We start from the raw sequence: 27,577 nt of genomic DNA, 5'->3' as shown, positions 1-27,577 counted from the left end.
ACAGATTGATGAACGGTGCCTCGTAAATATTTTTAGGTCAGGGTTGTTGTCTGGACTAGTAAGTCAACTAATTCATACATGAGCTTTTCTACACACAAGTTTTAAAGGGCATTTAACATTGAAGAACAACTTGTATTTAATTTTACAGATCAGCACATGCTTTACAGACAAATGCGTCTGCATTGTGAAACATCTGACCATATACTTTACTGTTGGTGTATCTCCCCTGGTGCGTTGCATCCCCTCTGAAGAGGTAGGCTAACATTAAGATCTTCCTGTTATGTTTGGCCACCTGTAAGGGAAGTCCTCTCTATCATCTCAAATCTATTAAGATGGGTAAATGTATGAAGCAGTGATAAGAGTGGAGAAGTGAGCCAGTGGAGAAGTTGTCCATGGTGACCAATCAGCATTGAAGTAACATTTATAATTAGCATACTATAAAATTATACAGAGCAGCTGATTGGTTGCCATGGGCAACTTCTCCGCTGGCTCACTTCTCTACTCTTATCACTGCTTCATACATTTACCATATTATTTGTTAATATCTCTATTATTCATAGTCATATATTACAAACAAACAAAAGCAAAGTTTCACCAGCTATGCGTAATCAAGTCAGAAATATCTCCAGGACTTCCATTTGGGTGTGTGAATATTCAACTATATACACCTGCTCGAGGTAAGAACAAGTGCACCAGCAGCCAAAAGCCAGTTGAAAAAAAGTAAATGAATCTTCTTTATTTAATTTATACAGGTTGAGTATCCCATATCCAAATATTCCAAAATACAGACTTTTTTGAGTGAGAGTGAGATAGCGAAACCTTTGTTTTTTGATGGCTCAATGTACACAAACTTTGTTTAATACACAAAGTTATTAAAAATATTGTATTAAATGACCTTCAGGCTGTGTGTATAAGGTGTATATGAAACATAAATGAATTGTGTGAATGTACACACACTTTGTTTAATGCACAAAGTTATAAAAAATATTGGCTAAAATTACCTTCAGGCTGTGTGTATAAGGTGTATATGGAACATAAATGCATTCTGTGTTTAGATTTAGGTCCCATCACCATGATATCTCATTATGGTATGCAATTATTCCAAAATACGGAAAAATCCCATACCCAAAATACCTCTGGTCCCAAGCATTTTGGATAAGGGATACTCAACCTGTATCTTTTAAATAGGACAGTGGAAGTACATAGTAGAAACATTTAGTTATCCCTTTGCTTCTTGTTCTAGCCAATCGTGTTAAATAATGAAATCTACTATCTCTTCCTTATCCCTTGTAGGTGTTGTTTTCCCTATTGTAAAATGTACTTATAGCACTTCAAAATATCCATGGCCTACAGAAGTCAAAACCATGACATTTTAGAACAATGCTCCTGGCTGTTAGGCTATAAGATGTAGCAACTAACATTGCTGAGTGTATAACTCTTTTTCCAGTCACAACAATATTTGCTTGCATGCTGTGGACTAAAAATAACACACCCCAAAGGTATGCAGTAACATTTGGTACTTTTTTCATCATGTCAAAAGAAAATATCTGGAATTTCCACTGTAAACATGTGTAAATATTTAAGCTCCAAAAGGACTTAGGAGTACCCTCAGGAGACAGCACTGGCAATTAATTCAACCTATACTAGATTCTTCTAAAGTTTATGTATTTATAATACCAGTGTGCTAATTATTCCTATTCTATCAGCAATTAATATTAGAAGTGTTCAATGTTAACCTTAATTCAGGATTTATGTACAGTAAGTCAGAAAACCCAATGGGCAAGGTTGGATGATCAAACAGGTGCACTTAGGATGCCATCTTGGAAACGGTAAATGTACAGCCACGTGTCCACACTATATATGGTTCTCACAGTAGAGTTCAGGGATAACACAACTCTTGCACTACCACTTTCTTGTTTAAGATATACAGATTGGTCTTATTAGTCTTATCTTGACCATGTGTATGTAGTTGCACAGTCACACACCGACATGGAAGCCAAGGATATAATCCTGACTTGATTACTCTATGGTGTACATCGAGCCACACATCGCATCGATACTAATCGCATATGTACTAACATATGCGATCACTATTGCAAAGGACAGCTCTACCGATAAGAGCTGTCCTTTACAATGGTCCGTGGACTTCCGGTTTTATGACCTGGGAGTTCATCCGCACATGCGAAGAAGGCCACGGTGGCTGCGGGGCATGCTGGGAGGAATCCGCTTGGATCCCTCACACAGCGCAATGCGGTAAGAAGCCCATGGCTTCTATAGGGCAATACCAGCTATAGCATCCGAATCGGAGCCCCGGTGTTGGGACTTTAGTACATTTAGAAATGCGATAAAAAACCTGAAAACTGTGTTTTTACCGCATTTCTGTTTTAGTACATCGCGTCCATAGAGATCATTAATAATAGTGTTGACTTCCACAATTTAGTGCAAACACCATTCACTATACAAAGAGTTGGTATGGACAGCTACTGTATGTTATTCAACCCAACTATGGGTTGAATAATGAAAGTGAGCAATATATTCTGATAAACTATGTATAAAAAAGCATTTGTTCAAGATGAAGGAAGCCAAAACACAACAGCCATGATAGGATACAAGAGATGTTTAGTCTGAATATATTTTCAGTTACGTTGTTTAATGCAATTTCTTCCCATTTCAATTAAAATTGCCCTTGAGTATAAATAGTGTGACTATACTATGCAAGCATACGCCAAAAATTTGAGAGATTGCTCACATCTTACTTTTAGCTACTGTAGTTATATATTTAGACTGAACTTCATTTTCGGTCTCAAAGACACTGTAAAAAAAAAAGTAAACCTCATTTCATACTGTTAAAGTGAATTCTAGTTTGTCTTGTAGTTGGAAGTTCACAGTTTTTGCCACCTATACTGTGAAAAATCTGCTAATTCAAACTAAATTAGGTTTAGCTCCTTGCAGGTTTGATAAAAAAAAAAAAATGCCACCTGCAGGCAACTTTTTCCATAATTAGACGAATGGGTTTCTCACTCTAACTGCACGATACTGCAACATAAAGACCTTGTGAATGCTAAAAGTGTGATGTTATATAAGGTACGTATGAGTCAGTTAGGGAAAAATAGTTCTTTGTGCACATTTCCCAGAGCTTATACAATGCAGACACTTCTAATAATGAAATAATATGCATATTAAGGATGGAAAAGGAGATACACATTTTAGTAATGACCCAGGCTGTGCAACATCAGCAGGCCATATTCATTTGTTCTACACTTTAACATCCCCACTGCATGAACATCATTGTTTATTGTAGCTTAAAGGCAGTAATCATTTTACATAATACACAGCTTTTTTACACTCAATTACTTCCATGCTCTAGGCTGATGAGAATAATAATTTTGCCACAATTACTTACACCTCTACAGTAACTTATTTTCTCTCTTTAGTTTTTCACTTATCATCACTTTATTTCTGTCTCTCGTGGACAAGGAGCATGCAGTCACAGTTACAATTCTTTTTTTTTTTTTTTTTTTACTACAGTATGTAACGTCAATACAAACTGGGGCCCTAAACATATGTAACCCTTTCTACTTTTTGTCTGCTTAATGGCTAGACATTAAGAGATGCTGGAAAACTGTAGGGCTTGGAGGCAGGTAAAGTCCAATCTGCAAAACTGTAATTTCAAGAGTGTATATTAATGCTGATAAACTGACTTTAGGTACTATACAGTATATGGTTCGTAGTATATAAGACCCTTGGCAGCACAGATGGTGTAATGGTTAGCATTACTGCCTTACGGCACTGAGGTCATGGGTTTGATTCCCACCATGGCCCTAACTGTGTGGAGTTTGTATATTCTCCCTGTGCTTGCGTGGGTTTCCTCCCACAATCCAAAAATATACTGGTAGGTTAATTGGCTCCCTACAAATTAACCCTAGTGTGAATGTGTGTTTGTGTACATGTCTTAGGGAATATAGATTGTAAACTCCACTGGGGCATGGACTGATGTAATGGCCAAATATTCTCTGTAAAAGCTGTGGAATATGTGTGCGCTATACAAATAATAAATAAATAATTTGGTCCCTTAATAGTTTAATTTGTTAAGGGTGAAGAGAAAGGTAATAGGTTTCACTATCACTGGGTGGGTCCAGACCTGGCCCCTGAAGATGGCGTTAGCTCTGAAAAGCTGTGCTGTCCGGAGATTGGTAAATTACTGCTGTTTGTATTTCCTATTGAAAATTAGGGGGGGTGGCAGTACTGAGATAGTAATGGTGGATTAAAGTAGGAGATCTGCAAAATCTGCCTTAATCAAGTGTAAATATTTGTTTTAACACAATTTAAGGCAAATATATAGTTCATAAATAGGCAATTTATTTTAAAAGAGACTATTGTCATCATGTCTCCATGAATTTTTCAATAAAGAAATCCAGGAATTAGAGGATATATATATATATATATATATATTACTCTCGATATGTCTTTATTATGCAGAACATATACATGGTGTTTGTTTGTTTGTTTTTTCATTTATCAATTTCTACTCAGAAATGACATGCACATTTTTATTTTAGCTTGTGTACACTTACTGTAATGTAGGGTACTTAGGACCAATGATATTGAAAAAAGAGATGTCTTATAAATAAAAAAAGGTGTCAGCATCCATCGATATCTGTTGTCAAAATGAAGAATTTAAGGTTGGCTATCTGTATTGTAATATGTAAATGAGGGAATGATTATCAATTGGCAAGGTATTCTAGCATACTGTGTGCATAATCCTTGCTAAATCTTCCTATTATTATGACGTCTATTCCTTTTATTTCAGCTAAGCATTATAGAGGACAAACAAACAACACACTCAGTATGATGTGGGTGTAGAATTGAGTCCTTCAGCAATCCTTCACATTCGTGTATATGCCAACACAGAGATCTGCTCCAAATCCTTCCATGCTCACAAGACAATGCAATAAAACCACTTTGATCTCAACAAATCTGTTTTTATTCACCCAGATACTCTGACTTGCTTGCTCTCGTATACCCTGTCTTTGTATTGTTGCTGCACTACAATTCTATTGATCCACCCTTAGCCATTGATCAGCTAATGATGAAAGAGTTGGTCTTCAATGACAGAAGAGACACAGGCTACCCATGATCTAGCCTGAAACTAAAACTGCTTGGTGCTTCTGAAATGCCCATCTAACTTACTATTACAGCTCAGATGTATATACAACAAACTGCCTAAGGGATTCTGTTTTCAATGGTATGATCAAGGCCAACTGGTGGCCACATACAAAGTACAGCTAAGCAAACCAACTGTTGTAGTGAGGAATAACTATCCAAAGTAGAGAGTAAGACTAAATTCTCATGCCAAATCAGGTATTATAATTATTTTAAATGAAATAAAGTAGCACACCTATTACATAAGGACAAAAGGTCATTGTTTGAATTTACTAAAAAAAACAAAAAAACTATCTACGGAAAAAAGTTCTGTATACAATCAATGACTGCAAAATCTGAAAACTGTAAGCCTAGGAAGACCTCCTAATGCAACCTGCTCTGGTTACATTGTAAACTCAATACTTAAGACTTTTCTACCCCATAAAGAGTTATTTTGGCATCCAGCGGCACTGAAGACAAGAGTTCCTATATAAAGTTGATTGGGTACCATGGCACAAAAAGCAGCTGACTGTGGTACTTTTGTCACTGTGCGGCTGTTGAGCACAAATGAGATGACTCCTGGGGTAACACAGCAGAATAAGAAACTGCAGGGAAGTGGAATCGGTTACACAATTTTAGAAACCAATTCATTTTACAAGCTGGAACAGACAGATAACTTGCAATATTTTGTTTAGTAAAAGCAAAGAGCTGAAGTTTATTAATTGCTATGTGATTTAGACTAGCATTTGGCAAGGGTGAAGATGGAATGAAATATTTTGTGTGGAAATTATTGAGAGGTATTTTATAAATTGATGCCAGTTCTGTGAGACTGAAAATACAGTATAGTAGGTGTAATCATTAAGCTCTGATCTTGAAATTTGCAGTTTCATACACGTATTTCACTATAGCACTAACTGTGATCCTTCATATACAAATGTATATCTAAATATATATTAATCTAATAAATATATATTTATATTAATTTAATAAATAAATAAATAAATATTTTAAAGTAAATGAGTGCTTTAGTCTCAGGGTAGCATAGATGGTGTAATGGTTAGCATTACTAGCTCACAGCGCTAAGGTCATAGGTTTGATTCACACCATGTCCCTAACTGTGTGGAGTTTGTATATTCTCCCCGTACTTGCATGGGTTTCCCCCGGGTACTCCAGTTTCTTCCCACAATCCAAAAATATATTGGTAATTTAATTGGCACCCAAAAAAAAAATTAACCATAGCATAAAAGTGTGTGCCTGTACACTTGGTAGGGAATATAGGCGCAGATTTATCATGCCATTTTTCAAACACAGCCTGTAACATGGCAGTAAGGAGCTGATTTATTTGGTACTTTATCACCGTACAATTTACCACTCTCCAAGGCTTGAATAAACATGGGCCGTAGATTCTAAGCTCCACTGTGGCATGGACGGATATGAATAGCCTGCGTAATATGTGTGCACTATAGTATATACTGTAAATAACTGGTAATAAATTATGTAGTTAGCATAAAGCGGGGTTTCCAGTCCATCAAGATATGGGAGTGATGTTTATACCCTATGCTGTCTCTTGAGCTAGCATTCAGGGGGTTTTCTATGTGTGGTCGATGAGCCAAATGAGGCAACGTGGGGTCGAATCCAGTATGCTGGCACTGTAATCGTGCCAGCTTTACAACTGTAAACATAATAGTAAAGCATTATGTTTAATGTTGTAAAGCCGACACGGTTACAGTGCTTTACATCACATTAGTACCATATCGGCATGCTGAGTTCAAGATCACACTGCCCCCTTCTGGTTGCCGACATAATGATAATTAAGAATATGTCTACAGGAACTGTGTAGTATAGTGGATGTAATGGTTTTTTACAAAGCGTGTCAAAGTTTTTTACTGACATAGACAATCATAAGATAATTTGAGGCTCTGTACAGGGACCTTAATTTACATGTAGTCAAACAGCAGTTTCCTTCCCAAAAAAGGCTGAAATGCCAGAAAACAGACATAAGAAAAGACGTACTGGGTTCCTAAAAGAGCAAGATATGCTCCTGCAGGAGTGTTTACTAGCTAGCGTTATGATGATGAGGATGATGATGATGCAATAAATGGCATTGCATACCTTGGTATGACTAACACCTCTTTATACTTTCTCCCCACACTTGCCATTGATTAGGTATTAGTTGGGCAGCTATGGCTCTAGCACTTTCTTGCTGTATAAAGGTTTTCAGAACTCTCAAACTTGTGCTTCTGGATTTGTAAATTGCTTTGTTATGTGCCATAACAATATTATTAAATAAAACAGAGCAGTGAAACAGAGCCGTGTTTGCTAGCAAAGTGCAGCAATCTTCAAAGTAGCATTTTTTACAGTGCTGCAAAAATATAACTAGCAAATTGTGATACAGCGTGCTATTATTTCCATGGCCTTGTCCATTGTGGTTTATAAGCTGAGGAATATGCTAAGTTTTTACAAGGATACAAGCCACCTGTGAATAGGCAAATAAAAAGCAGTGGTCCTAGCAATGGCCCCCTTCTCATAACTCTGATGATTGGCTAACTTGCTATATCTGTTAAAATACCATCAGGGCTGCAACTGGGAGGGGGCTAAGGAGGGGCGCAAGATTTAAGGGTGCGCCGATACCTCCATCCGGCTCCCTCCGCCAGCTGATTCATTGGGGGGCAATCACCTCACACAGCACAGAGTGCCTGTGAGAACTTTGTCCTCTCACAGCACTGCACTCCATTCATCCAGACTGTGGCAGACTTTACAATCAATCTAGAATCCTCACGGCAAAGCACTGATTGACAATTAGGACTTTAGATTGATTGTAAAATCTGCAAATTTCTGAATGAATTAAGAGATTAACAAAGCACAAGAGCCTGTAGGGGCAGAGGCTTGCTGTGTGCTGGGAGCTACACCTGAATCCAGGATCCTGTCAGCTACTGTCAGCGTCAGCAGGATGCTGTGTGCCGTGACTGGTGGCAGCCTGCATCTTCATCAGTCTTTTTAGCTTACAGTATATTTTTAGCTTACTTGCCATTCTAAGAACATGCTCTCTCTCTGTCTCCCCTCCCACCATCTCTCCCTTCCCTCTTTCTACCCCCCCCCCCACTTCCTCCCTTCTATCGTGATACTATGTTCTGAATTTGAGTTAAAGGGCATTACTACTGTATAGCATTATGTATATAAGGTGCATTACTACTAGGTAGCATATGATGTATAAGGGATACTATTGTTTGGAATAAAGTGCTATAATGGACATTACTACTATGTGGCATGGGTGTGGATCATTAGATCGACAGTGTCTAGGTCAACAATGTTTAGGTTGACCACTATAGGTTGACAGTCAGTAGGTCGACAGGGTCTCTAGGTCGACATGTTGTAGGTTGACAGGTCAAACGGTCGACATGAGTTTTTCATGTTTTTTGGTGTCGTTTTCTCCGTACAGTGACTGGGAAGCCCAATTAGTGCACCATGTCCCCTCGCATGGCTCGCTTCGCTCGCCATGCTTCGGGTTACCATTCCAATTGTAGTCCGCGTGGATCGTTAAGTATGAAAACGTTCAAAAAAAGATTTAAAAAAAAAACTCATGTCGACCTTTTGACCTGTTGACCTAGAACATGTCGACCTAGAAACACTGGTCGACCTGAACATTGTCGACCCAGACACTGTCGATCTTCAGACCGGATCCCAGGTGGCATAGGTTTGGAGCTGTGAGACCGGCGGTGGGGATCTCGGTGGCCCATGCGTGGTCACCCACGAGTGGGAATAGCCCCTATTAGTTGGCATGCCGACTATTGGGCATTTGATCGCTCGGGATCCCAGCATCGGCATGGTGACCACCAGGATCCCGAGTGTCTGTCACATGACCACATCCCTATTTTGAATAAGGGGCTCTATTGTGTGACATAACATGTGGCCCTGATATCATGCAACCAACTGTATATGCACTGACTGCACCTAAGCGTTTTTGCATGCTGTATCTACTGTATCCTATAAGTATGTAAATAATCAATATTTACCTAAAATCTTCCTTGATCTACCATAATCAGTGAGAAGGTAGTAATCCACAAAGGGGGAAAAAACAACAACACATAGAATTGATGGGCCTCTACCATGAAGAACATGGCACAAAATGACTGAAGCTACAGTAAGCTCAACTAGTAAATACAGATGAAGCCTCCTTTATCTTTGCCCCGTCTGTGACTAGGCGCGCCCACCTGGGCGCACCTAGTCACTTTGAACATCTCCATCTGGACGGGCACGCATGCCCGAATGGAGACGCTCCCCATTCACTTGAATGGAGAGCATCTCCGTTCAGGCGTGCCCAGACAGAGACGCTTACAATGGGAAGCGGCTCTGTGCACTCCCAGCATGACTAGGCGGACAGATCACCTAGTCACTCCGGGAGTGTACGCCTACACCTCAGCCAGCAACGATAACGGAGGCTCCATCTGTAGTTGAATTTAATGCAACTAAGCCTGGCAGAGTGGCTCATTCAACATCCTGTGGGGCCAAGTACTATATACCATGCCAGGTATTCCACATAGGGAAACCATCAAATAAATGCAGCAGTATAGTGCTAAGAGCGTGTGCTGATACCACTTCTCCCCCATACCGACAAATTATACATCTACCCACCAGGCACATTTCTCTCTATTACAGGACAAGAAGAGACTGTCACACTTCTCCCCAAGGGGCTGCTTTATCACCATCCGCATCTAATGATGCGGACGACAGGTGATAATATCGGTCAAACTCACAATGTGATAATTGAGTATATCACATGGATGTATCAATTATTGCATGCAGGGACAGAGCTAAAATACCCCAATGTCCTGCCCCATCACGGCTACCCCCGCACCACAAACAGCCCCCCCCCCCACGGAAATTTATACTCACCAGTCCCAGGAACCAGGGGTCAGATCCTGCTTCTGTGCTGTGACCCCCGATGCTGTAAAGTGAGCTGCTAAATTTAGCACAGCTACGATCATTCACACTGACATGAGGGGGGACACCCAGCACAGGGCTATCCCGCCCGCATATTAGTGCCGCCCCTCGCAGAAGTGCAAAGGCATCGCACATCAGCGATGCCTTTGCACTTCAAGAGTAGCTCCCGACCAGCGCAGCTTTAGCGTGCTGGCCGGGAGCTACTCATCGTTCCTCGGCCAGCAGCGGCTGCGTGTGACGTCACGCAGCCGCTGCGGCCTGCAACCCATTCGGTCCGACCACGCCTGCTTTGGCCGCACCGCGCCCACTAAATGGTGGCCAAACACCGCTGTATCATCCCCCCTGCCCAGTGACCGCCTCTGCCTGTCAATCAGGCAGAGGCGATCGTACAGCAGCGACGGCCTTTGGCCGTCTGGCATGTGCCGGCGCACTGTGGCGCCAGCGCATGCACAATTCTGACCCGATCGCTGCGCTGCAATAAACTGCAGCGAGCGATCGGGTCGGACTGACCCCCATGGTTTTGCCCAACTGCTAACAAATTTGCTGCTGCGATCAACACATATGAACAGACACAAATGAATCCTGCAACATAAATCTGAATTGTTATTGCCACAAATCAGATGAAGGATTACTGTCTCTGATTGCACCTGTTTATAATGTGAAAGTAACTTAATTACCTGGTAGAGCACTGGACAAAGTGTTTTTGATTACATAATTTTATTCCCCTTACTGTAATTTTAACTTTATGCAACAAAACAAAATATAGAGGAAAATAGAATTAGCTTTTTTCAGCTTAGGAATGTATATATTAAGGTGTACTAGATCTGTAATACTTAAAAGACAATGCTACACTAGATACATTTTTTTTAAATAAACATACAGTAGGGCCTTGTTCTGATTGGGAAGTAATGCAAACAAACAGCAAGTAACTTTGTATCTGGAACAAACCATGGGGGTAATTCAGACCTAATTGCTGCTGTGCGTTTTCGCACAGCAGGTGATCAGATCTGAACTGCGCATGTGTATGCACCACAATGTGCCGGCGCATCGGACGACTGCACCGGGCATCAGTGCCTAGCGATGGAATGGTGCGAAAATAACGATCGCACAGGTGATCACAAGGGGATTGACAGGAAGAGGCCGTTTGTGGGTGGCAAGTGACCGTTTTACTGGAGTGTCCGAAAAAATGCAGCCGGGCTCAGGCGTTTGAAGGGAGGGTGTCTGACGTCAGCTCCGGCCCAGGAAACCATTGCAGTGGCTAAGTAAGTCCTGGGCTGAGAAGAGACTGCACAAACTGATGTTTGTGCAGCTCTGCTACAAATACAATCGCACACCTGCACACAGCTAATACTCTCCCCCTGTAGGCAGCGACTACCTGATTTTGCAGGGATGCAAAAAACGCACCCTAGCGATCAGATCTGCATTACTCCACATGGGCCTAATTCAGATCTGATTGCAGCAGCAAATTTGTTAGCTAATGTGCAAAACCATGGGGGTCATTCTGACCTGATCGCTAGGCTGCATTTTCACAGAGCGAGCGATCAGGCACAAACTGCGCATGCGTATGCACCGCAATGCGCAGGTGCATCGCACGGGTACAAAGCGGATTGCTGCTAGTTTGTGTGATGGATCCGTTCGCACAGGCGATTGCAAGGAGATTGACAGCAAGAAGGCGTTTGTAGGTGTCAAGTGACCGTTTTCATGGAGTGTCTGGAAAAACACAGGCATGTCCATGCCTTAGCAGGGAGGGTTCCTGACGTCAATTCCTGTCCTGGACAGGCTGAAGTGATCGCAGCAGCTGAGTAAGTCCTGGGCTGCGCAGAGATTGCACAAAATCTGTTTGTACAGCTCTGCTACACATGCGTTCGCACACTTGCACAGCTAAAATACACTTCCCTGTAGGCGGCGATCTAATCGCAGGGCTGCAAAAATCGCCTGCTAGTGATCAGGTCTGAATAAGGCCCCATGTGCACTGCAGGGGAGGCAGATATAATGTGCAGAGAGAGTTAGATTTGGGTGGGGTGTGTTCAAACTGAAATCTAAGTTGCAGTGTAAAAATAAAGCAGCCAGTAATTATCTTGCACAGAAACAAAATAACCCACTCAAATCTAACTCTCTCTGCAAATGTTATATCTGCCCCACCTGCAGTGCACATGGGGGTCATTCTGACCTGATCACACACTGCAGTTTTTCGCAGCGTAGCGATCAGGTCAGAACTGCGCATGCGCCGGCGCATGGTCACCCGTCGCTGCGCAACGATCGCCTCTGCCTGATTGACAGGTAGGAGGGACGCCTAGCCCTGTGCTGGGCGTCCCCCCGCATGTCTGAGTTCATGATCGTAGCTGTGCTAAATTTAGCACAGCTACGATCAACTCAGAATGACCCCCATGGTTTTGCCCATTGGCTAACAAATTTGCTGCTGTGATCAGATCTGAATTCTCCCCCATGTTGCCAGCAAGGGGAGCAAATGCATTTATATTTTTTCTGTGCAAGGTAAATACTGGCTGCTTTTGCATGTAGCCAACAAATGTTAGACAGCTTTATTTTTACACTGCAGTTTAGATTTTAGTTTAGAGACCCCTTCCTAAATCTCACTGCACATTTTAAAATTTCCCTACCTGCAGTGAAACATGCTTTACTTTCAAATCATAATCATGCCCATTGGGCCCAATTCAGCATGGAACGCTGCAACAGTGTTTGCATGCTGGGGCATTTTAAAGAGTGCGCACGTGCAGAAGCCGCACTGCGTGTGCGCACACTGTGAGATGCGATGGCATCTCACATTTGAGAACGCCTCTGCCTGATTGAAAGGCAGAGGCATTTGCAGTGTGGGAGGGGGCGTCGCGTCGGCATTTTGGGGGCAGCATTGTGGCATTGGGGGAGCGCAATCCGTTGTGCGATGCGCTCGCGTGTTTGGGGGGGTTAGGACCCAGCATGTGGGGCGGACTTGCCCCACATGTCAGTGTAATGAGTTGTAGATGTGTGATTTTTTGCACATCTACGACCCATGCTGAATTGAGCCCACAGTCAGGGCCATCTTTTCGTATGGGGTCAATGGGAGTATAAGCCAGATATCTCAGGTTCTGTCTGACAGAGTTTTTCTGAGGGTATGCTCCAAAAGCTGGGCCTCTCCCCTTCCGAAGACACTGGCAGCTTGTCTCTACAATGACCAGAACCAGAGGTATCAGCCATCCAGCAGCTGGTCCCTGCTCCACCTCTGCATGCCTGGCATGCAGTTTTATATCTTCATCAGTGGATTGCTATCAAACTCTATAGTTTTGTTATCCAATTGTAAGATAAGAAATATATTTCCAGGAACTGGAGACATCTGCAGTCAAGCAAGCTGCCCTCCCACCATAAAATAAGGACTATTAAGCCCACTCCACTATTCACCCCTCCCCTTCGTATTAAACACCCAATACCACCCTGAAAATCATATACCAGGGCCCCTTCCTTCTGTCAAATGTCCCCTCCTATAGTTTAGCGTTCTCCCTCCCACCCTATCTCCCACCATCTGTGCAGTAAAGGAGTAATTAGCAGAAATTACTGTTCCAGGTCCTACATGCTGAGCAGAAGATATAACACCCCCTATCACCCCTACCAATGGAAGATGGGTATGGGACCCAGTGCATTGCTTTGCCCAGGGACGTACACTGCTATTAAGATGACACTGCCAATAGTTCAATAACTAGTAGAAATGGCAGGATCCTCTGAGTGGGACCTACACCGTTCCAGCATAACTTGTAATGATGATGTCTGTTTGGATAGTTGTACCACTCAAATGCAGATGCCAGATAGTTTCGTCCTAGGTGACGGGATGGCAGTGAGCTTATGGATTCACACCCACAAAACTCTTTGTAGAGTACTGTAGCGGCTGGTGTATGTGCCCACTGTAGAGACGTACTGTACCTCTCAGAATCAGAATCAGCTTTATCGGCCGAATATACACAAATATAAAAGGAATTGCATTCCGAAATGCAACATTTCCCCAAAAGACAAATAAAAAAAGGGAAAAAACACATTAAACATAAACATATATCTGGCAATATGGTTTCCTGTTGGCCCGGTCACTGCAGTGCAGAACAGTGATGCTACTTGTACAATGCTGTGTACACAAAAGTGATTGGACACTGACAGCAACTAGATCAATGAGATTTTATTGATGTCAGTACTTTGTAGGTCCAGTGATTACTGCAGACACCCTTCTTGGCAAACTGTCCACAAGTACAAGAAATATATATGTCTGTGATCCTGCGCTGCAATTTTAAAGCTGCCTTTTAAAATCGATGGGATTTACCCTCCAAAATCCCCACACACATATACAACGAATACAAAGATGATTAAAAAACAGGCGCTCTTTAAAGTATTAAAACTTTAAAACATTGGAAGTCCACTTCAAACTTTTATAGCTTCCTCCAGATCGGTGCCCAAGTGTTAACATGGGGTTGAAAAGACACTTACATAGCAGTTCAACCTCGCGTTCCTATAAAGGTATCTTTAAACAGGTCTGGATGAAGTTGATCCTATCACACACAGCGGTCGTATAGAATAACACTTACATTTGGTTTCAGTCCCGAGTGCACTGAAAGGTATCTTTCAAACGATCCCCATATGCAGTGGGTAGGAAGCAGGCAAACCAACGTGCATAAAACCATACACAGGTTTTATTCATAAAATAACACAAAAAAGAAAGCTGCAGCAAGAATGTCCCATGGAAGATAAATGTTCGTCACAGCATGGATAACTTTAAGTTAAAGTTATCCATGCTGTGACGAACATTTATCTTCCATGGGACATTCTTGCTGCAGCTTTCTTTTTTGTGTTATTTTATGAATAAAACCTGTGTATGTTTTTATGCACGTTGGTTTGCCTGCTTCCTACCCACTGCATATGGGGATCGTTTGAAAGATACCTTTCAGTGCACTCAGGACTGAAACCAAATGTAAGTGTTATTCTATACGACCGCTGTGTGTGATAGGATCAACTTCATCCAGACCTGTTTAAAGAAACCTTTATAGGAACGCGAGGTTGAACTGCTATGTAAGTGTCTTTTCAGCCCCACGTTAACACTTGGGCACCGATCTGGAGGAAGCTATAAAAGTTTGAAGTGGACTTCCAATGTTTTAAAGTTTTAATACTTTAAAGAGCGCCTGTTTTTTAATCATCTTTGTATTCGTTGTAAACTGTCCACAAGTACCTGGACAACAGCAGGCAGTATACTTTGCCACTCTGCCTTAAGTACAGTGACCAACTGTGAAACTGAAGAAAGTTGAGTCCCAGAGGTTCTCAGTGGGGTTAAGATCTGACATTGTGCAGCCTACGATGATACCCTTTTCAAACTCTGTTAGCTCCTTCCGGCAAGTCATTTCATTAGCAAATGATCTAATCAGTGCCCCTCTACCCATTTTATACCTACAGGAGAACACCATTTTATTTGTGCGCGTAGGGGGAGGTGTATCCAATCACTTTTGTCTACATAGTGTGCTCCTTCTTCATAGTAGTACCTGTCCAGAGTGGTGCCTCTGCAGTGCAGAGTGGAGCCTCTGCACCTGGATAAGCTGCTATGGCGTTCTACAAGCAGTTAGTGTGGGCGGGAATCCATAAGTTCCATTCGCTGCCATCCCGTCACCCAGGATCGAACTATAAGGCATCTGCAGTTGCCTTGAGCAGTACAACTGGCAACTGGTACTCGCACCTGCTCCGCCAATATGGGATTTCTACATCCTTACCATACTGGAGCCAGATATTGACATTACTGCTTAAACAGGGAAATTCAGATATTCTGTCTGTGGTTGTTTTAATTAAAGCATGGGACATTCATGGTGACAGCCACCAGCGGACCCATTAGTGCTTTATAGGATACTCACCTGCTGCTCTGTAGTACATATCCATTCGGGTACTGTATTTATCAGTTACTGAACTATTTAATACATGTTGATGGGGATTTGTATTGACTTGTAGTTATTGTGGAACAGACACATGGCTTATTAGGGTTGCAATTTCGTATTTAGTTGTTTATACTTATTATATTTATGCATTAAATTGGTTTTATTTTCTAAAACTGAGTTGGATGCTGGTTTGGATTGGATAAGGCGTTTACCACATTTCTTTCTTGACACTATTTCCGAGACATTTGCCTTAAAGTGGAATTGATTAAACCCTTGGTGAGCTGACTTTCATACCCATATTATAACTAGGAACACACATGAAGTACTCACTATTACTGACACAAAAACACACAGAAAACCAATTACCGGTACATGAAATAGAATGTAATGAGAGATAGCAAATATATAACAAAATATTTTTCAATCACAGTATCACATGAACGTTTTAGCATGATATAGATAAAAGATAAAAAATAAACCATAAAATAAATAAGAACCTTTAAAGAATGCTTCAAGGGAGAAGACAGGCCTTAACAACACATTAAGCTCATAGGTTGACCATACTCAAGGGCGTAGATACCATAGGAGCAGGCAGTGCAGCTGCTATGGGGCCCACCTTCTCTGTCACAGTTACACGTGTTATATCCATTTTTCGCCATTGGGTGGTACGTAGGGGTACTTTCAAACTTTTTCCTTGGGTCCTGCAATATATCTAGGTATGCACCAGGACCTGCTCATTGTAGTGTGGTATAAAATTAACTGGAGGGCATTTCAATGTTATATAATATGAACCAGGGCACTGTAATGAGGTGCAATATGAACGGGGAGCACTACAGATCATAATGTGAATAGGGTGAACTTAAGCACTACTACGATTCATAAAAAAAACTAGGGCACTACTATGGGGCATAACATTAAATTAGGCTCTACTATGGTTCAGAAAATGAACTAGCCAACTATTATAGGGCATAAAATTAACAACTGCTCAGAGAAGTGTCTCTCTAGAAGCATTGGGACGGGGGCCCCTTCAAAATGTTGCTATGGGGCCCACAAACTTTTGGCTACGCCCCTGACCATACTCTCCCTTTAAACCGGGACACTCATGGATTACACAGGGTCTGTGGCTGATTAAAGCCAGGTGAAATGCTGTCTTGAATTAAGACAGCCACAGAACCTATGTAATGCATGAGTACCATGGTTTAAAAGGATAGTAAGTTAAGCCTACTCATAGGGTCTATTCACCATCACATAATTTACACAAAAGTAGGTGAAAATTAACATTTTCACCTAATTTTATATAAATTAAGTCAGTGCGCCATCCATCAAAAAGGTTAAGCAAAGGATATCATATATATATATATCTCCTGCTTAGTTTTCACTGGCTCCGGTACAAATGGTCGACAATGTTAAGGTCAACACCCATTAGGTCGACCACTAATGGTCAACATTGACATGGTTGACATGGACAAATGGACGACGCATGAAAATGGTTGACACATGAAAAGGTCGACATGAGTTTTTTTTTTTACTTTTTTTGGTGTCGTTATCTGCGTAAAGTGACGGGGAACCCCAATTATTGCACCGCGTACCCTTGCTGTTTAACATTCCCAATCGTAGTCCACGTGGATCGTAAAGTATGAAAAAGTTCCAAAAAAGATTTTTTTAAAAAAACTCATGTCGACCTTTCCATGTGTCGACCAGTTCCACGTGTCGACCATGTGTCCATGTCGACCAATAGTGGTCGACCTAATGAGTGTCGACCTTAACATTGTCGACCACCTGAACGGATACCGTTTTCAGTCCCGATCTGGCCCACAGTCCCCATATACTAATGCGGATCTAAATTCATCAAGCTCCAAAAATACAATCTTTTCAGAGTTCGACTGTGGGAACATTTCTCATCTCCAGACGGTGTATGTTTCTGCACCTCCTTTGCTCACCTATTGGAAGCAGCCCAGTTGCGGAGAGGGATCAATGCGGTTCCCTCCACCACTGCTCGGCTCCTTCCGCCAGTCAGAGATAATTCGAATAATGAATATACCCCAAAGGTATTATTATTTTCCCACTGTTGGAAGAGGGGACATAGCTGGAAATGGATGGTGGAAGCAGACCATTAGGTGAGATCACTGTAATTGTTAATTTTATTTTCATCTTGTGCTTACAATTACAAAATTTTGTGTGATAATAAATCAGATTGCAATGCAAAAATATAATTTATACTATAGTAAAATCATTTCTAAATTAGAAAAATCAGATGTTTATATTTTGTCCTCCATATGCAATTTTTTCTCTGTCGTAGCTACAGACATAAGTAACATTCATTGCCGGAAACATACTGTATTCCGCAAATGTCTATTTTTTTTATATGCTGGCAAAGTGATGGAATATTAGGTAATTGATGGGCTTCCTTGCATTATAATAAGCGTCTTGATACACAGTCCCTAAAGAATTCAACACACACAGACAAAACCCCAAATCACTATTGCATAAATAAAACCACTAATGGTATGACAACATAAATTACTTACTTTCAACTATTATTGATGACCCATCATTGGACATTTTTCTCAATTCGGCTACTCGTTAGTCTAAAGAGATTAATATACCACTAGGTGCCTGTCCAATGATAGATCATTTGTTTATCAGCATTTGATAGCCTGTAGCTAAATGAAATAAAGTTGAGCGTGATGTCAATATTTTTAGAAATGAATAATGCATCTCTTCATTGTGTTTATGCAAAATATAAGTGTCCCTTTTCTTCGCAGCTGGCAGCAAGTCAACTATTCAATCAGCAAATCGGTTTTCCAATTGCAGAGGTCTGACTAATTTTCTGGCTGAGACCCCAAATCGTAAGTTTGATAGTCTCACCATAAGAGTAGTTTATGTACACGAACGAGCATAATCAAAACCGGCTAAGAAGGGTCAGGGGCCGCAACAGACACAACATAGAAAAGGATTAGGATTCCTTACTGAATCTGTAATGGATGCTTGTATGATTTATTGTAAAGCAGGAAGGAGAACAATCCTATACCTTTATCAGTGTTCAAGTTCAGCATGTTAAGCAGATTTAAGGCAAAAGAAAAATCATTGCATTTCAAAGACGGCTTAATTCCCTTCTTTAAAATGTCTTTTGAGATACTGATTATTATCTGTTAACAGCAGCCTGTGCTTACATGTGCGATTACAGTACGTAGTTAATATAATAGCTGTGAATTCCTTGCACATAGGGGGTCATTCCGAGTTGTTCGCTCGCAAGTGAATTTTAGCAGATTTGCTCATGCTAAGCCGCCGCCTACTGGGAGTCAATCTTAGCATCTTAAAATTGCGAACGATGTATTCGCAATATTGCGATTACACACCTCGTAGCAGTTTCTGAGTTGCTTCAGACTTACTCGGCATCTGCGATCATTTCACTGCTTGTCGTTCCTGGTTTGACGTCACAAACACACCCAGCGTTCGCCCAGACACTCCCCCGTTTCTCCAGCCACTCCTGCGTTTTTTCCGGAAACGGTAGCGTTTTTTCCCACACGCCCATAAAACGGCCTGTTTCCGCCCAGTAACACCCATTTCCTGTCAATCACATTACGATCGCCAGAACGATGAAAATGCCGTGAGTAAAATTCCTAAGTGCATAGCAAATTTACTTGGCGCAGTCGCAGTGCGGACATTGCGCATGCGCATTAAGCGGAAAATCGCTGCGATGCGAAGATTTTTACCGAGCGAACAACTCGGAATGACCCCCATAGATCACACCAAAAGAATTGGCCAGCAGAAGTTATGTTCCCTTATACTGGAATGAATTTAAACAATACAAAATTACAATAGCAAAAAACAAATAAATAAAACAAAACAAAACCCTAACAATTTATAACTTCCTCCATCTATTCTAAACATGACTGATAAGAAATGACTATATTCTTGTTTTACATATACAGTAGGAGTATGTCAGGTAGCATATATTTTTAAAAAAATGTTTCTTTTATTTTTGCAGTAATTGAGGAAAGTACTTTATGTTAATTTTATATGACACAAATTTATTATTATTAACCTTTATTTATATGGTGCCACAAGGGATCCATGTCGCCCATTTACAGATTACATAAACAACTAAGAAAAACAAGAAAACAGTGACTTATAGTTTAAGACAATATAGAACAAGTCCAGGGTATAATAACATAGCTGCATTTGACTTTGTGGTTTCCAGGTACAGTAACTATTAATTTCCACTTATCACCCCGTAGGGCAGATTTAAGAAGCAGCGAGATACCATCAAAAACCTGCCCGTCAATATTATGTGCACTGGCATGTGCACGTGGTATGCCCCTGCACACTCCTTAGGTACCATCCGTCCATTACAACCTGCCAGATTGTTCTTCAGTGACCCTGGGAGAACAGTACTGGTTTAACAGTAGGAGGGGGAAGGGGTGACCGGGAGACCAGCCCCAGGAGCAGTCACAATATCTACCATTTGTGATAATACCTGTTCCCTGATGCCGAGTAACTGCAATGAACAGCTCCAGCACCCGGCTCCCAAGACATTTAAATTTGACATCACTTAAGGGATGAATGAGCTGTGTGCATGTGCTCTGCAACTGCAGCATACACTGCAGCAATATGTCAGGTGACTGGAGTCTGCCACAAAATATGTGCATCTCATGGGGCCCTGTGTGGTATATTAGGGGCACTGTGGTATAATGGGTCAGTATTGCAGAAATGGGCACTCTGTAGCATAATGGGGCAATGTGGCATTATGGGGCACTATGTGGCACAATGGGGTACTGTTTGGCATAATGTGACACTGTGTAGCTGACTTGGGGCACTGGGGCATACTGGTATAATGGGATATTACGTGGCATAATGGAATGCTACTTTGCATATAGAGGGCACAGTGTGGAATATTGCAGCATGGTGACATACTTTGGGTGCTCTGTGGAATACTGAACGTACGGAGACAAAGGTATTGTGTGGCATTCCAAGGGCACTGTGTGCTATAAAGAGGCACTGTGTCGCATACTGGGGACACTGTGGTATATTGAGTTGTGGCATAATGAGAAGACTGTTACATAATGGGTTACTGTGTGCCATACTGCGGCACTTTGTGGCACCCTGGGGGATCTGTGTGACAATGTTTATATTTGGGGTACAGTGTGGAATAATGATTATACTGGGGCACTGTGTGGTATAATGTTTATCCTGGGGACATTGGGTATAGGTTAATATTTATACTGGGCACTCTGTAGTATAATGTGTGGCATACTGGGGGCACTGATTGTGTAATAGGTTCAGTGTGCGGTATATCTTGTTTATAGATTTATCCTATGGAATAGATCCCCAAGTGTCATTACCCCTCCACCTCCAAGTTGGTAGGGCTCCAATGAAGAATACCCCACTCCCACCAGTGGCCAGCACACACCTTATCAAGATCATATGCACGCCTAAGTCTGTGGGTTAGTTGGGCAGCTGAACAGAACTTGTTTATGCTCGTGAGGTGTGAGCAAGTAACATGCAATATTTTCTTGCTGTACTAATAACGCAATATCTGTGCAACTGCACATGTCAGAATCTGCCCCATGTTTTACACAAGACAAAGGATTAATAGGTAAATCTGGTACATTATCCAGTTTTCTTTTCTCTAAGCATTGTTACTGTGAGGTCTGTTGTACAGTATGGACTCTCATCTACTTTGTAGAATAGACACTGTTGAGTCTGGATGGCTGGATGGCTAAAGCTGGCCACACAGGCTTATTCTGCAATGTGCAAATAGAGTCAGTGTTCAATTAGCCACACTTGTATCAAGGGCCACCATCAGTAGGGCCTAGGGCCACTGGCAGAAGAAACTGGATTCAGGTTTTCCAGCGGGGCCACCTGTATGGCTGTACTCAGGGTACTGGGGAGCAGGGGTGTATCTACCCATTGGCCAGGAGCGCCAGGCAAGGAGGGGGCGCCGCCTGGCTGTGCCACCTGCGGCCAAAGGGTAGAAAAGCAGTACCGTCAGACTGTACCTGGTGAGAGTCTGTTACTGCTGGAGCGGTGCTGGTGTCCGTCAGCACCGCACTGCAGTAGTGATCAGACTAGTGTCCGTCAGCACCGCACTGCAGTAGTGATCAGACTAGTGTCCGGCAGCACCGCACTGCAGTAGTGATCAGACTAGTGTCCGGCAGCACCGCATTGCACTAGTGATCAGACTAGTGTCCAGCAGCACTGCACTGCACTAGTGATCAGACTAGTGTCCGGCAGCACTGCACTTGTAATCAGACTCAAAATAAACTACAGCTCCCAGCAGCCCTTGTTGCTGGGAGCTCCCGGCAGCAAGGGCTGCTAAGAACTGTAGTTCATTTTGAGTTCATTTCATTCAGGATGCAGTCAAGATGCCGGCGTTTGGCATCCCGGCGGTCGGAAAGCTGACGCCAGCATCCCGAAACTGCTCTGAATGCTGATGCTGGCATCCCAACACAGATAGCGATGCAGAATGCCAAAATCCGGATCGAGTTGGTGCCAAAGTCTACACTGGCAAGCCGCGTGGAAGGGTTAGGGTTAGGCTGCGAGGGTGGGAGGGTTAGGGATAGGCTGCAGGGAGGGAGATTAGGAAGGGTGGGTTAGGGTTAGGCACCACTGAAGAGGCTTGGGGGGGGGTGGGTTAGAGTCAGGCTGTGGGAAAGGTGGGTCAGGGTTAGGGGGGACGGATGGTATAACGTGAATACGAGACACCACTGTGCGGTGTAATGTGAATGAGGGACACTACTGTGTTACATCATTTGAATTGGAAGTACTATTGTGTCAACGCCCTTCCCCCACAAGACCATGCCCCATTTCTAATACTCACACTTTATTCCAAATGTGTGTATGGGGGGGAGGTGAGCCCCTTACTTTGCCAGAGGCACTCGGACCCCTAGATTCACCCCTCCTGGGGAGATCCCCTGTTTATCTCAATGGCTGATAATCCTGTTACCTACCCTATGGGGGTGATGCCTATATGCTGCATTGCAGAGCAGAGGAACCCAGAACACTAAGGGACCATCACAATACAGTGGAGTGGAGCCGGGGAGAGACAGCCATAAAAGGAAGAGTGCAGTGTTGAATGCAAAAAGAAGCATGAAAGTAAGGTAATGTAAACTAATGTATTAGTTTTAGGGGCTGTGTGCATGCAGAGTAAATGGTGGTAGGGATTGTGGTGGTACAAATAACTGAAGGGGTTTGTGCAATTCCAGATTATGGTCCACATGGGCCTGGAGCTGAGATCTATGAAGGGCCTATTTTGCGTGCGCAGTGGGTGTGATTAGCACCACAGAGAATCTCTCCCTGTGTGGGCATGGGGTTGTAGTGTCATAATGCGTCACTGAACTTCCCACAATACATCTCTCTACTACATTATGTTACTGTACACTACATATCTACACTATGAGGCAAATGCATAACAATCCGCATCCTGAATGTGGATGGCATGTGATAAATTTGACCAAAATCACATTGCGATAATTGAATACATTGCAAAGATGTATCAATTATTGCTTGGAAAAAAAAAATTCCTGTCAGCACTGGCTGCATTGCCATGAATCCTGTGGTCCTATTTTCAATGGGGGCCTGGAGCTGCAGCTCCGTTCGCCCCATTGTTAATCCAGCCCTGGGTTTGTGGAACTGCAGGAAGACAAGTTCCCAGGGGGGACAGGTTTTGCTGCTGTTGGATAACTTGTGGAGACAAGTGCTGTAGGGTGCATTTAGAACAGAAAACACTCATGAAAGCCAGCATTTTACTTTTTTTAATGGTTTTAAATGAATTAGACTTCACAATACTCTTTTATACAATGGTATTATTACAGTATGCATGATACTGAAGGCTGCTTTTCACACCACCAAGAGATCAAAACTGTGTATTACTGTATGCGGTTTGTACTGTAATCATTTTTAATAGACAACTTACAGTATTTCTCCCTATTGGTTAATTCAGAACAAGACAAATACCTAATGTATTTATACCCAAGTTGTAGGGATAAATTTCATAGGTATGCATGATCGTGTCCCATTCCCTTGCCGAAACCTTCAGGTAAAAAGGCACCATATGCAGCAGTCACCTGTCATGGCACTAGGATGATTGAGATCTGGGTTGGGACCTCTTGGGCTAGCTGTATGTGCTGGAGTGTGAGTGAAGCTGAATGACCTAATAATGCTACTCTTCATGCAGGCTACTGGTAGCGGTAGCTGGAGAAGAATGTTGGTGCATCCTCTGCCAGTATGCTGGGGGTAGTCCGAGGGACAGACAATGTGGCTAGTTGTGGGCATACAGGATAGCCCATTGCTGTAATATGTTAGCAGGATATGCCAATAGCTGGAGGATAGGATAGTGTAGGTTTGTAAGATTTTCCTCTTACAGAGAAGTTGGAATGGAATGCCGGGCAGCACAGCTGATACAGTCTGCATGCATATACTGGGGCAGAATGCTGATATAGCTGGACGATTGACAAGTGCAGGTTTTCTGGATTTGCATTTGACAGGGTAGCTGGAATGCAATGCTGGAAAGCAAACTGGAGCAAGCTGCAGAAATATACTGAAACAGAATGATGTGAAGCAGTGCAGAAATATACTAGAACATAATATTGTGAAGCAATGCAGAAATATACTGGAACATAATGTTGTGAAGCAGTGCAGAAATATACTGGAACAGAATGTTGTGAAGCAGTGCAGAAATATACTGGAACTGAATGATTTGAAGCAAATGCAGAAATATACTGGAACTGAATGATGTGAAGCAATGCAGAAATATACTGGAACTGAATGATGTGACGCGGTGCAGAAATATACTGGAAAAGATTGATGTAAACAAGTGCATAACCAGTGTACTACAGTAGGTCCTCTAGGTGAGAAGTACTACCAGTACTTCCTAGTTGAAATAGGGCTCACTAGGCACTGATAGGCTGAATGGAACATATGTGGGTATATTTACTAAGCTCCCGATTTTGGCCGATTTTGTGTTTTTTGTTCAAAGTGTCATCTCGGCAATTTACTAAACACAAAACTCGGCAGTGATGAGGGCATTCATATATTTTTTTTAGGGCAGAGTAAAAAAATCCGAATGAATACACCATCGGTCAAACATGCCTGTTATTTTATATAACTCAGTAATTTACTAACAATTCGTATTTTCAATCACTGCCGGCAATAGCCAAACACTGCCGTTAAATGTTACAATTCGTAAAAAAAAGCAGTTTTCAACTAGACCTGCTTTTTTTATCCGTATTCTGATAGACATGCACGGATCAGTGAGATCCGTGCATGCTTATCAGTGGGAAGGGGTATGAATGGGTTAAAAATCCCCCCAAAAAATGCGTGGGGTCCCCCCTCCTAAGCATAACCAGCCTCGGGCTCTTTGAGCTGGTCCTGGTGCAAAAAATACGGGGGACAAAAGATGTAGGGATCCCCCATATTTTTAACACCAGCACCGGGCTCCACTAGCCAGAGAGATAATGCCACAGCCGGGGGACACTTTTATATAGGTTTATATAGGTTCCTGTGGGGGAGGCTTGCTGGGACTTGTAGTTCTTCTACAAAAAAAAAACAATATTCATTCTTTTTACACTATGGCTATCAGCCTCCCATCCACTGCCCACGGATGGGGGGGACAGCCTCGGGCTTCACCCCTGGCCCTTCGGTGGCTGGAGGGGGGACCCCTTGATTTAAAGGGTCCCCACTCCTCCAGGGTACCCCGGCCAGGGGTGACTAGTTGGGGGGGTAATGCCACGGCCGCATGGACCTATATAATAGTGTCCTCCGGCTGTGGCATTATCTCTCTGGCAAGTGGAGCCCGGTGCTGGTGTTAAAAATATGGGGGACCACTACGTCTTTTGTCCCCCGTATTTTTTGCACCAGGACCAGGCTCAGAGCCCGGTGCTGGTTGTTTAAATATGGGGGGACCCTATTCATTTTCCCCCCTGTATTTTTTCAACCAGGACCGGCTCAAAGAGCCTGAGGCTGGTTATGCTTAGGAGGGGGGACCCCACACAATTTTTTTGTGTGATTTTTAACACTTTCCGCAATGTACACAATGAAGCCCTGCATGGATCACAGTGATCCAACCGGGATTCATTGTGTTAAGTCCGGCAGTGTTTTAATAATCACTCGCGTAAAACACTGACCGACAATATGAATCACATCGACATCGGAAAATACGAAAATGCAGAATACGACAGCTTAGTAAATGACAGGTAAAAAAAACCCAAAAGTTGCAAATTCACACAACCGATGTCATTTGTGTTTAATCTCCCACCAAATCCCTACAAATACGAATGTCAGCAAATATACCCCATGATCGGGGAACGGTGGGTCCTAGTAGGGAAACTTGGTCACGTGTCACTGTTCAAGATGGATGCGCCCATAGTCTGTAATAGGGTCATTGGCTCCGGCATGAGACATCACCAAGTTTCAGACTAGGAGGAGAGACAGTCTTATATATGAAAATACCTTCCTCTTATAGGGGGTCATTCCGAGTTGTTCGCTTGTTGCCGATTTTCGCTATACTGCGATTAGTCGCTTACTGCGCATGCGCAAGGTTCGCAGAGCGCATGCGCTTAGTTATTTTAGACAAAAGTTAGGTATTTTACTCACTGCATAACAAAGCTTTTTCATCGCTGTGCTGATCGTAGTGTGATTGACAGGAAGTGGGTGTTTCTGGGCGGAAACTGGCCGTTTTATGGAAGTGTGCGAAAAAACGCAGGCGTTCGAGTTGCAAAACGCAGGAGTGGCTGGAGAAACGGGGGAGTGGTTGGGCAAACGCTGGGTGTGTTTGTGACGTCAAACCAGGAACGAAAAGGACTAAGCTGATCGCAATGGCTGAGTAAGTCTGGAGCTACTCAGAAACTGCCAAGAAATTTCTATTCGCAATTCTGCGAATCTTTCGTTCGCACTTCTGCTAGGCTAAGATACACTCCCAGAGGGCGGCGGCTTAGCGTGTGCAATGCTGCTAAAAGCAGCTAGCGAGCGAACAACTCGGAATCACCCCCATAGACCCAAGCCAAAGTCACAGATAAAGGGTGATCATGAGGACCATACACAAGGTGCCTGAGATTAAAATTCATAAATAACGGGTACCCTTGTTTTAATCTGCTTAAATTGTCTAAAACTCTCCATAACTATGCTGGTTTCCACTAGCCTTGCTTCTATGGACTTTGGGTTATAGAATCTGGAGAAGTACTATTTATTACACTATTCTCAAAGGATTTTACTAATAGTAAAATCTAACCTCTCTGTATCTGGGCTACTTGCACAAAACTACATCTGGCAACCCCTAAATAAATCAAGCAGATTAACATCCTTTCAAAGCAATGTTTGGTTCTTGGTGACAGCAGCATTTAATGTCACTACTGCTGCTGTGCCTATGTACTGTATATTACCATCTCTCAGTAATGTATTAGCATAACTGATTTTAATTACTACAAATGCTGTATGAAATCGTTATTTAGAATTTCTCCAACTGGCAAGGTTTATCTTTTTTTAATTTTTATAACCAGGGGGAAATTAAATCAATACATTTGAATACACATGGATTATGATGACTTGGCGCATATGCTGATTATGCGGACAACGTTGAGAATTCTGTGCGGCTCTACATGTACCCG

At 42.5% G+C, this 27,577-nt stretch overlaps 1 protein-coding gene and 1 long non-coding RNA gene across 8 annotated transcripts in view; one reads left to right on the top strand and one right to left on the bottom strand.

The window, feature by feature from the left end:
• LINGO2 (leucine rich repeat and Ig domain containing 2) overlaps positions 1 to 27,577 on the bottom strand; it is a 2,057,065-nt gene that overhangs the window by 167,409 nt on the left and 1,862,079 nt on the right. The window lies entirely within an intron of this gene.
• LOC134916188 (uncharacterized) lies at positions 158 to 27,576 on the top strand. Its single transcript, XR_010177403.1, has 3 exons — positions 158 to 253; positions 18,737 to 18,820; positions 27,470 to 27,576. It is a non-coding gene; the product is annotated as an uncharacterized LOC134916188 (long non-coding RNA).

Source organism: Pseudophryne corroboree, chromosome 1 (assembly GCF_028390025.1).
Source record: "Pseudophryne corroboree isolate aPseCor3 chromosome 1, aPseCor3.hap2, whole genome shotgun sequence".
Lineage (NCBI taxonomy): Eukaryota > Metazoa > Chordata > Amphibia > Anura > Myobatrachidae > Pseudophryne > Pseudophryne corroboree.
This window is presented reverse-complemented; position numbering and strand designations above follow the sequence as displayed.